This window comes from Apium graveolens, chromosome 2 (assembly GCF_009905375.1).
Source record: "Apium graveolens cultivar Ventura chromosome 2, ASM990537v1, whole genome shotgun sequence".
NCBI lineage: Eukaryota > Viridiplantae > Streptophyta > Magnoliopsida > Apiales > Apiaceae > Apium > Apium graveolens.
In genome coordinates, this window is record NC_133648.1 from 225,087,464 (window position 1) to 225,098,430 (window position 10,967).

A 10,967-nucleotide genomic window follows, 5' to 3' on the forward strand; every position below is an offset into this window, starting at 1 on the left:
TCTAGAGCTTCAGCAAAAGGTATGTTGATATATAGCTTCTTGAAAACTTCCAAAAACTTGGCAAATTGCTTGTCGAACTTATGCTTTTGAAGCCTTTTAGGATATGAAGGAGGTGGGTAAACCTGTTTATCCCCTGTATTACCCTCAGGAGGATTGATTTCAACAGTTTTCTTCTTCAATTCCACCTCAGCATCCTTTTGCACCACTTTTTCAGCTACGATCTAATTTTCTGGATTTGGTAAAGGTGCAGATGCACCTGCATTCTGGACAGAATTTTCAGACTCTTCGTCTTGCTGAATTTGGGGGCTTGCGATCTTTCCGGACCTCAAGGTGATGGCATTCACCTGTTCGTTAACTTCCCTCTTGCCTAGATTGGCTTCTGTATCACTAGGAAGTGTTCCTGATGGTCGATTTAATAAGGCGTTAACAATTTGCCCTATTTGGTTCTCAAGAGTCTTGATAGAAACAGCCTGGCTTTGGCATATAAGAGCCTGGTTTTTGCACATAAGACGCAACTCCTCCAATTCAAATTTTTATTAGAGAATAGACCTGCACCTCCATGAGTTTATTGTAGAAGTTGAAGTTGTTGTCTTGGTGCATATTACGGTTGTTGAAAATCAGGATGGTTGAATTGCTTCACTGCATACTGCTGATAAGGTTGTTGTTCCGCATTCTGATTATTGTTCCAGCTGAAGTCGGGATGATTCCAGTTGTCAGGATGATAAGTGGATGGAACTGCTTGCTGCGATCTTTGAAAGTTACTCACAAACTGAGCTGATTCACTAGATATAGCGCATTGCTCCGTCGCATGCGAACCTGCACATGGCTCACAAACACTGGTTATCTAATTAACACCATAGTTAGCCAGAGAATCGATCTTCATAGACAACGCCTTTAGTTGAACAATGATAGCCCTAACTGTATCCACTTCCAGAACTCCTGCTAACTTGCCCTGTGGCAATCTCTGTTTTGGATACTGATATTCATTAGCATCCATCAGTTCAATTAGACCATAAGCTTCCTCATAGCTATTTGCCCATAATGCTCCACCTGATGCTGCTTCAAGCATGAGTCTAGACTGTGCTCCCAACCCATTGTAAAAATAATTGATGATCATCCAATCAGGCATGCCATGATGAGGACACTTCCTAAGCATCTCCTTATAGCACTCCCAAGCTTCACATAGATTTCTCCCGATTGCTGTGCAAATTGAGCAAGAGCATTCCTGAGTGCAGCTGTCTTCGCAATAGGGAATAATTTAGTAAGAAACTTCTGAGTAAGATCCCGCCAAGTAGTGATCGAACCAGCTGGTAGAGAGTGTAACCAGCTCTTAGGCTTGTCCCTTAGAGAGAATGGGAACATTCTCAGTTTCACCGCATCCTCAAACACACCATTAAACCTGAAGGTGTCGCAGATCTCGATGAAATCCCTAATGTGCATATTGGGATCTTCCATTGGAGAACCCCCAAACTGGACTTAATTCTATACCTATTGAATTAGGCCATGCTTGATTTCAAAAGTATTAGCAGCAATGGTTGGTCTGACAATGCTAGACTGAATGTCATTGATTTTTGGTTGAGAATAATCCATCAAAGCTTTCGTATCTGTGCTGCTGGTTCTCCCATTGCAATAAAAACTAGAGTACTTGAAACACACGACTAAAGTAAACCTTGTAAGAAAATAATCCGAGTCAGTGAACTTTAACGACCACTGATGACAAACACATAAACTAAATTTAACACCGAGTCCCCGGCAGCCGCGCCAAAAACTTGTTAGGGAGAAAACACACGCTAAAATTACACACAACTATAGGCGTTCGCAAGTAGTATAAGATATAAATCAGATTCGTACTCACAGAGAGTCTTTTTAGTTAACTTAAGACTATGCACCTATGCAACAATAGTATGGCTATCACTCAATGCTAAGACAATAACAAGTTGAGATGTTTATAACTAAGATTAAACTAACCTACAATTAAGTAAGAATAAAAGTGATTTAATTAACTATATGAGATAAACATGGGATTCTAACTTCATTAAATACTTCATTCAAAGTCATTGTTCTTAACCTTAGCATGTAATTGGATGACAACTAATAAGATAACACGGAACTAGTAAACGCCAACTTTCGTTGCACGAATAACCTACTACTAGACATCCACAAAAGAGATAGAGCTGAATAGACACCAATTATATTTAGACCCTATATGTCTATAGAATTTGACAACATAAAGGTTTAATGAACAAGTTATCTATCGTGATTACATAGGGAAAGTAAGATGGTTAAAATTACCTACGAATCATGCATAATAAATACATGAATCTATGCTAGCATGGCAAGTTCTAAATCTCTATATTCACTGTCGCTTCAATAGAGATTAACACGCTATCTTATATGTTAGCTACACACATAAGACAAATAACCACAACCAATACTAAGATATCAATCAATCACCACACACCAAGATATTGGAACAAATTAACTATAGAAATTCATAAGTAAATCCGTTTGAACCCCATGACAACGATTAGTTCATAACCGAACTCATCATTACCATGGGTTCCAATGAAAACATGATAATAAACAATATAAGAGTATTAGGGTTCAAGACAAATCGAAAACAAGCATCCAAAGTATCAACTATATTGAAGAATACGAAAGTCTCAGTAGCCGTCTTGTGCACTTTTAGGTCTTCATATTGCTCTCCCTTGGCTCTTTGTCGTTAAAAACATCTTTTTATTGGTATATATAAGCCCCTAGTGGAGATGGACCCTAAAAATCATTAATTTCTACTAAAATCAGGATTATGGGGAAAAAAAGGCGGGGCAGCTGCTCTCAAATCAGCACGACCGCACCGGTTATTTGGTAGAAAGGCGGGGCGGCCGCGCTGGTTTTGGGGGCGGCCACGCCTGACTTCTGAACTTTTCTGCAGTTTTTTCTTTTGGCCGTATCTTGAGTTCTGCTCATAAGAATTAGGCGATTTAACTGCCCACGCGAAGCTAAAGAGATTATCTTCAACTTGAAAATGGCTTAGGCTTCCAATTATTAGCTATTTTAAGCATATTTCCTTGAAAATCTCCTTTCTTCATTTAACTGATGCTTGAAATGCAATAACACAAAAATATATCAAAAATACCAACAACTGGAGTCCTAAACACCAACTTACGCTTGTAATAAAGCGTTCCAAGTAGATATAAAATCCACTTCTCAGTAACATTCAGTAATTATTACAATAAGCCTATTTAAAAGTAGTTAGATATTTATTAAAAGATGATTATTCAAGACCAATACACACACACACACACACACACATATATATATATATTATAATGCTTACTCTTGAATGTAAGGTGCCAAGATAAAATATTTTGTCTTTGATTTCAGCATAACATCGGTCATATAAGCAATTATTCGATCCAGATTTTTACGTACCGGTGTCAATGCTGACGGACACATGAATCGAGAATCATTGATATTAGATTCATTGCACAATCTATTAATATACCTAAATTTTAATATAAAAACGTGTCAGAAGATAATTATGATAAACATGCATCCAACTATCCAAATATATAAAATTAATCATATGTAGAAAAATGTAAGTATAGATCGACTCACATCATAAACATCTGCAAAATTTGGTATATTCAAGTAACTCATCCTCAAACATTATGCTATATCATCACGCCAGACTGATATGGGTTGTCCTTCAACAAGATTACACTTAAAAACTTCACAATCCTTGACCACATTTATAATTTTAGATTTATATGACAACATTATCACATCATTCAAATATTTACAGTTTTCACTCATATTTTGTAATTTTGCATCACCATTAAAATGACATTAATGCTTTTGAGTATGGGTTGCAAACCCTTTGCTAGGTACCTTTTTCAGTTTTTGATGGACTTTATTTTTCTCAAGTAAAATAGGATCCTAATAAATGGGTATCAAGAAGTTTATATTTTATTGATAAAGGGATAAAAATTGAACCATTATTTGCAATATAGACATCTAATCAAAACTAAAAATTTAATTTGAAGTTATTACATGTCCTAAAAAAATTAGATTTTTTGCTGTTAGATAAAGCTACCACTTGCATCACCAACCAAAATGTGCTCGCTAAATGACACTGAAAGTGGGGTTGATTTATATTCATCGAAGACATCATCAACACATACTTTAATATTATCTGGCGCTATTTGCATGCCATGAACCATGCCAGCCCCATGTAAAATTGATGGAAAAACAGTCCGCCCCGCCTCAATCAGTTTTTCAGATTTAGATTTCATCATACAAAGACAACATAGGGTGGGATTCTGCATGAAATTCAAAAATTTATTAGTCGTGAATACTCTCATAAAATAAAACAAATTGTTATCACGGAATGACGACCACATTCAAACTTAAGTACTATGTATAATATTAGCAAAAACAAGGAAGTCAAACAATAAATTTTGTAAACTTACAGAAAAGAAACCTAGTACTTCATGAAAAAATTTATAGGAGAAATATATAGCATGATTTTTGAGCTATTGATTAAAGACTCATCCAACAATTTCATGGTGGGCGAGAATAGGTGTTGGTCTAGTAGTAGGCCCAACTCTATTATGTAATATCCGGGATATATCGTGTAATTATTTTATCAGTAAATAAATATTCTGTGATTATTCTGTGAATTTTGGTGAATTATTTCTTAAGTGGTATCTGTGTTTGGATATTTAAATATGATAAAATTTGAGTATTTTAATTTTTAAATGTCCAAAATAAAGTATAGATAATTGTGGTATTTTCTATTAATTTTATGATGTTATATGATTTTATAAATTATTTATGGATTTAATAATATATTTTTCCGAGTATTTATAAACTATTTTGTATAATCGGGGACCAACCGACTTCAACCGTTTTTACATTTTTACAGCCCGTAAGTCTCGGGAAAACTCCTTCCTAACCTAATTGCAATATTCTGAGCATTTTCCATGTTTTGACTTTTTCAATCTGGAGTACGGTTTTCCCTGTGCGGGTCTCGACATAAAATTTTCGATATAATATTCGTTTCGGTAAATCGATAAAAATCCGTACTTTCGAGAAACGGGATATTTTGATTAAACTATTATATTATCTTCTCGTTCTTTGTGTAACCAAAGCGCTGAGACCAAGTCTGTATGTACAAAATGTATATTTTTGGATAATTATCCTAAAACCGGTATCGATTTGGATTTGTTTTATCAAATAAACAGTATATTTTATATCCGATATGATCCAACGGGGTACCAATATTCCGTAAATATAAATAGCCTTTACCGTATTTTATTTTGCACAAAAAATCATTTGCAGTCAGTTAAATATATAATTTTCAGAGAAAAACAATATATTCATATAAGTTCTTAGGAATCAAACACTAGTTTCAAGGCGTTATTGATATCCGATTTTGAAGCTCGAGTAACCAAAACAGAGGTATTAAGGTGTACTATCAGATTCTATAAGCCATAACACTGTAGAATCATCTGGTAATTTTCTATATTTTTATTTATTTTCGAATTATTTTGAATTAAATTATGAATTTTTAATTTTGATGTTGTTTCTGTGATTTGATGCTTGCATGTTGTAGATAATTTGATTTTGATCATTTTGGTATGTCATAATAGTCATTTGGAATTCAATAACATGCTCAAATCTGTGTTTTAATTTCGAATTATGAAATTAGGGTTCATAGGCAGTTTGAATATTTTCAATTGAAATTTGGGGGTTTGTGCTCTAGGGGTTACTAGATTCATTGATTGGTATGGATGTGTAGAGCTTCAAAAGAGGAATCGATTGGTGGTGGTCTCATCAACAGACGATACCGGAGTTGGCCTGACCGGAGCAAGAAAGAACTCGCCGTCCGACGAGTTTTCTTCAATCTTTTCCGGCCAACTCAGGGGTTATTGAGTTGTTTTGATTGCATGGTTGAATTCCTTGTGAAAAGTAGATCATATCTAGAGCTTCTGGTGATGTGACGATTCCAGGAACGTCATCTCCGGCGAACCCCGACTATTTTTCGGCGAGGGGTGTAAAATTTGCAGTTAGATCCCTATACTTTTGTTGATGAAGTTTGGTCCCTGAAGTTTCAGAATCTTTCAAAAATAGGATTCCTATTGTAAAAATTTATAAATCATATTTTCTATTTATTTTAATTTCAGAAATTCATTTTTAATTATTAAAAATTCCAAAAATCATTATTTTAATTCCAAAAAAATTTAGTTTTATTTCAATAATAAATCTAAATTATTTAATTAATTAATTTTAGTTGATAACTAATTAGTTAATTGGTCAATTAATTTGAATATGAATGGATTAATTGATTTAATTAATTATTAATTAATTATTAATTGATTATTTAATTAGATTTAATAATATCTTTTGATTTAAAAATTCCAAAAAATAGTTTTGAGCTTTAAAATATTATTTTAAATTGTTTTCAAGGCTCGATAATTATTATAAAATGATTTTTAAGTCAGATTCAGATATTCAAGCCCTGTTAATTATTTATAAATGATTTAATGACCCGTTTTAATTCCGAAAAATGTTTAAAAAATCATATTAAATATCTGAAAAATCATTTTAACCTCAAATCTTCTTTGAAAAAGTATTTTTATCAAATATCTTACGTGCTATGTGTTATATGTGATCCGATTGGTGTACGATATGCTTATATATGTATTGTTTAACTATTTTAATCATAACTTTCAATCCGTAAGTCAGATTCGGGTAAAATGAAGGATAGATAGAAGCTTATAACAAATAGATACATGTGAGAATAAGTATTGATAGATACTTGTGATGTCTAAGCAGAAGAAGCGAGATGTAGGAAAGGAAGCAGATAGTCAGTGATTAGGAATCGGTGAACGAGAACAAGTGAAGCATAAACAGAGTGAGAAAAGGCAAGTACTTCCGAACCTTTCTCGAGATATATAACAAGTGATTCCTAAACTATCTTGATATATGTTTGGAATAGTTCTATTTTATATTGCAAGTACTTTGAAGCACGTAGCCCTAAACCTTGATTTTAGTTATTGATCTTTGAACCGTAAGCCTTATTCTTCGTAAACCATTGATTGTTGAATACCCAGATGTGAACCACATATATTCGATACTACTCCACAAATACATACAAACTAAAGACCGATCACTGAACTAGAATTGTTTAACATACAAACCCTCATACCTTATATATCAGAAGACTAATCCTTATAACCACGAGACCTTGATTCTTCTGTTATCTGATTCTTTTACCGGCTAATAGCCAATCCTTGTACTTACCTTTATATCCTATTCGTGATTGTAATCCACCTGATGCTTGAAGACCAGTGTTGTTTATGATTCTGTTTACTGATTTATATTCTTTATTATGTTATTATTACAGAATTGGATTATTTTATAAAATGTGGACCAAAATTCGTGGTCAGACCAGATTGGTGGTCATGTTAGGCCAATGTGTGCCTTGGATCCAGTAATTAGAGCAGAACTGTGTCCCTTACTCGGGGTTAGTGCGTCACTGATCAGCAGCCTAACCTTAGTTTTTAAAATAAAAATTGAATATCCAATTCTAATTATTGCTTATAAAGAAACTTAATAACCTAAAATCATTTCATTTGATCATTGTATAACCTCAATATTGTCACTGTGACTTACTGAGCTAGTTAGCTCATTTGTGCGATTCTGTTTATATTATTTTCTAGTTCAGAAGGAACCTGTTAGTGTTAAGTGGCATTTATGTCCACTTAGAATGCTCTATAAAGGCTTGGATTGATGTTTTGTACTCAAGTTATTTGTGTTTTTGATATGTTTTTGGTAGTGTTTTGCATTTTAGGCATATATACGGGAACAAGGTGATTTAGTATTGCTTTGCTAAAATGGTGTTAGGAAGTTATCGTGAATATTGCTCTTGGAAAGCCATCAAGAACCATCAAAATAAAGAAGGCAAATTATTTTTTTCCATAAGGACAGCGCACCCACGCTGTGCTAGCGCGCTCCTGCGCCGAAGATGCAGAAGGACAGCGCGCCTGCGCTGATGAAGCATGCGCCCGCGCCGTGTTGGGATAATAAAATCCTGTTTCAATTAGAAGACTATTTTATGGGCTTTTGGATTAATTTCTATGCTATTTAAAGACAACTTAAAGACGTTTTCATAACGGAGCTTAAGGAGAAGACATCGAGAAGACCTAGGAGCACAAATACAACCAAGGTGAAGAGGATCTAGTTTATTCTTATGATTCTTTGTTTTAAGTTGTAATCTTGGATGCTAGTTTTCTTGTTTGTTGAACCTAATACTTTTGTTTAACGTACTTTAATTATTATTTGTTTTATAAAGACCTAGTTATTACACTATGCTTTCATCAAAACCCACAACGATGATGAGTTTAGTTATGGGCTAATCGTTATCATGGGGTTCTAGCGGATTTACTTATGGATTTCAATAGTTAATATGTTTTGATACCTTAGTGTGTAGTGATTGTATGATATTCTAGTATTGGTTGTGCTTATTCGTCTTATGAATGTCGCGAACTTATAAGATAGTGTGTTAATCTCTAATGAAGTGACAATAAATTTAGAGGTTTAGAACTTGCCATGCTAGCATAGGTTCATGTATTTTTTATGCATGATTTGTAGGTAATTTTAACCATCTTACTTGCCCAATGTAATCATGATAGATAACTTGTGCATTAAACCGTTATATTGTCAAATTCTATAGACATATAGGGTCTCAATATAATTGGTGTCTATTAAGCTTCTATCTCTTTTATGGATGTCTGGTGGTAGGGTATTCGTACAACGAAAGTTGGCATTTACTAGTTTCGTGTTATCTGATTAGTGTCATCACCATTGCATGCTAAGGTTAAGAACAAAAAGGCTATTGAATGAAGTAGTAATGAAATTAGAATCTCATCTTTGTGTTATATAAGTAAATCAACCTTTTAGTCTCTTAGTTAATTGCATGTTAGTTAATAATATTAGTTATAAACAAAACCAAATTGTTATCATCTTAGCATTAAATAATAACCATATTGTTGTTGCATAAGTACATTAATTGAAATTAACCTAAACCAGTCTCTGTGGGAACGGACTAGAAATAATTATATATTACTTGCATGAATATTAGCGCGGGTATTTATCCTAACAAGGTTTTGGCGCTGCTGCCAACGACTCGGTGTTAATTTTTTTTGTTTATGTGCTTGTCATCAGTGGTCGTTAAAGTTCACTGACTCAGATATTATTACTTACTGGGGTACTTGTTGTATTTCAGGTACTCTAGAGAGCGTGTATGCATACGCGTTCTCGGTCTCACAAGAGAATACTGGATAAAGCAGAGGAAGTAGTTGAAGAAGTTCTTGTTGAAGAGAAGGTTGAAGAAGTTTTTATTGAGGAGAAAGCTGAAGAAGAAGCTCTAGTCATAATGGGAGATCATGCAGCAAATCCTAAGGCTTTGATGGACTATTCTAAGCCAAAGATCACTGATATTCAGTCTAGCATTATCTGGCCAGCCATCGATGCTAACACCTTTGAAATCAAGTCGAGCACGATTCAGATGATACATAATTTAGTTCAGTTTGAGGGTGGTTCTCATCTAGAAGATCCCAACATGCACATCAGGGATTTTATCGAGATCTGCGACACTTTCAAGTTCAATGGAGTTACTGAAGAGCCTATTAAGCTGAGGCTTTTCCCATTATCTCTGAGGAATAAGGCTAAGTGCTGGTTGCATTCTCTACCACCAGGCTCCATTACTACTTGGGAGGATCTTGCTCAGAAGTTTCTCACTAAATTCTTTCCTATAGCCAAAACTGCTGCAATCAGGAATACTCTTACGTTATTTGCGCAACAACCTGGAGAATTTTTGTGTGAAGCTTGGGATCGTTGTAAAGAGATGCTTAGAAAGTGCCCTCATCATGGAATGCCTGATTGGATGATCATTAACTGCTTTTACAATGGGTTGGGTGCAACTTCTAGACCCATGCTTGATACAGCATCAGGAGGAGCCTTATGGGCTAAAAGCTATGATGAAGCTTATGAATTGATTAAACTGATGGCTGCTAATGAATACCAGAACCCAACTCAAAGAATGCCTTAAGGTAAAGTAGCTAAAATTGGGGAAGTGGATACAGCTACTGGTATAGCTGCTCAGCTTCAGGCTTTGACGATGAAGGTGAATTCTTTGGCTAATTTTGGAGTTAATCAGATCACAAGTGTCTGTGAGCTTTGTGCTGGTGTGTATGAGACGGAGCAGTGTGTTATTTCTAGTGAATCAGCTCAGTTCGTAAGCAACTTTCAGAGATCGCAGCAACCAGCTCCAGCCACTTATCATCCCAACAACCGCAATCATCCTAACTTCAGCTGGAGCAACACTCAAAATACGGTGCAACAGCCTTATCAGCAGTATGCAGCTAAGCAATACAACCCTTCTGGTTTTCAACAACCGTAATATGCACCAAGATAACAACTCCAACTTCAGAAGCTACCACCATCTAATGAAAAATCTGAATTAGAGGAGTTGAGGCTCATGTGCAAGAGCCAAGCGGTTTCTATCAAGACCTTGGAGAATCAAATTGGGCAGATTGCCAATGCCTTGCTGAATCGACAACCTGGTACACTCCCTAGTGACACTAAAGTACCAGGAAAAGGGGAATCTAAAGAGAAGGTTAAGGGAATCACATTGAGGTCTGGGAAAGTTACAAATCCCGAAAAATCTCCAGTTCCAAAAGTTGAAGTTGTGGCTGAAGAAGAAGTGCAGAAGGAAGTAGAATTGGAACCAAGGAAGACAACTGTTGTCAACACTCCTCCTGAGGGTAATATAGGGGAAAAACAGGTCTATCCTCCATCGCCTTTTCTTAAGAGGCTGTAGAAGCGAAAGCTGGATAAGCAATTTGCTAAGTTCTTGGAAGTTTTCAAGAAACTTCATATCAACATACCTTTCGCTGAAG

General features: G+C 35.1%; 2 non-coding genes across 2 annotated transcripts; one reads left to right on the top strand and one right to left on the bottom strand.

Moving 5' to 3' along the window:
• The first annotated feature begins 1,127 nt into the window (after positions 1-1,127).
• On the top strand, positions 1,128-1,233 carry LOC141710008 (small nucleolar RNA R71). Its single transcript, XR_012570552.1, has one exon. It is a non-coding gene; the product is annotated as a small nucleolar RNA R71 (small nucleolar RNA).
• An 8,602-nt stretch (positions 1,234-9,835) lies between these two features.
• Positions 9,836-9,942, bottom strand: LOC141710094 (small nucleolar RNA R71). Its single transcript, XR_012570633.1, has one exon. It is a non-coding gene; the product is annotated as a small nucleolar RNA R71 (small nucleolar RNA).
• Between the last annotated feature and the right edge of the window lie 1,025 nt (positions 9,943-10,967).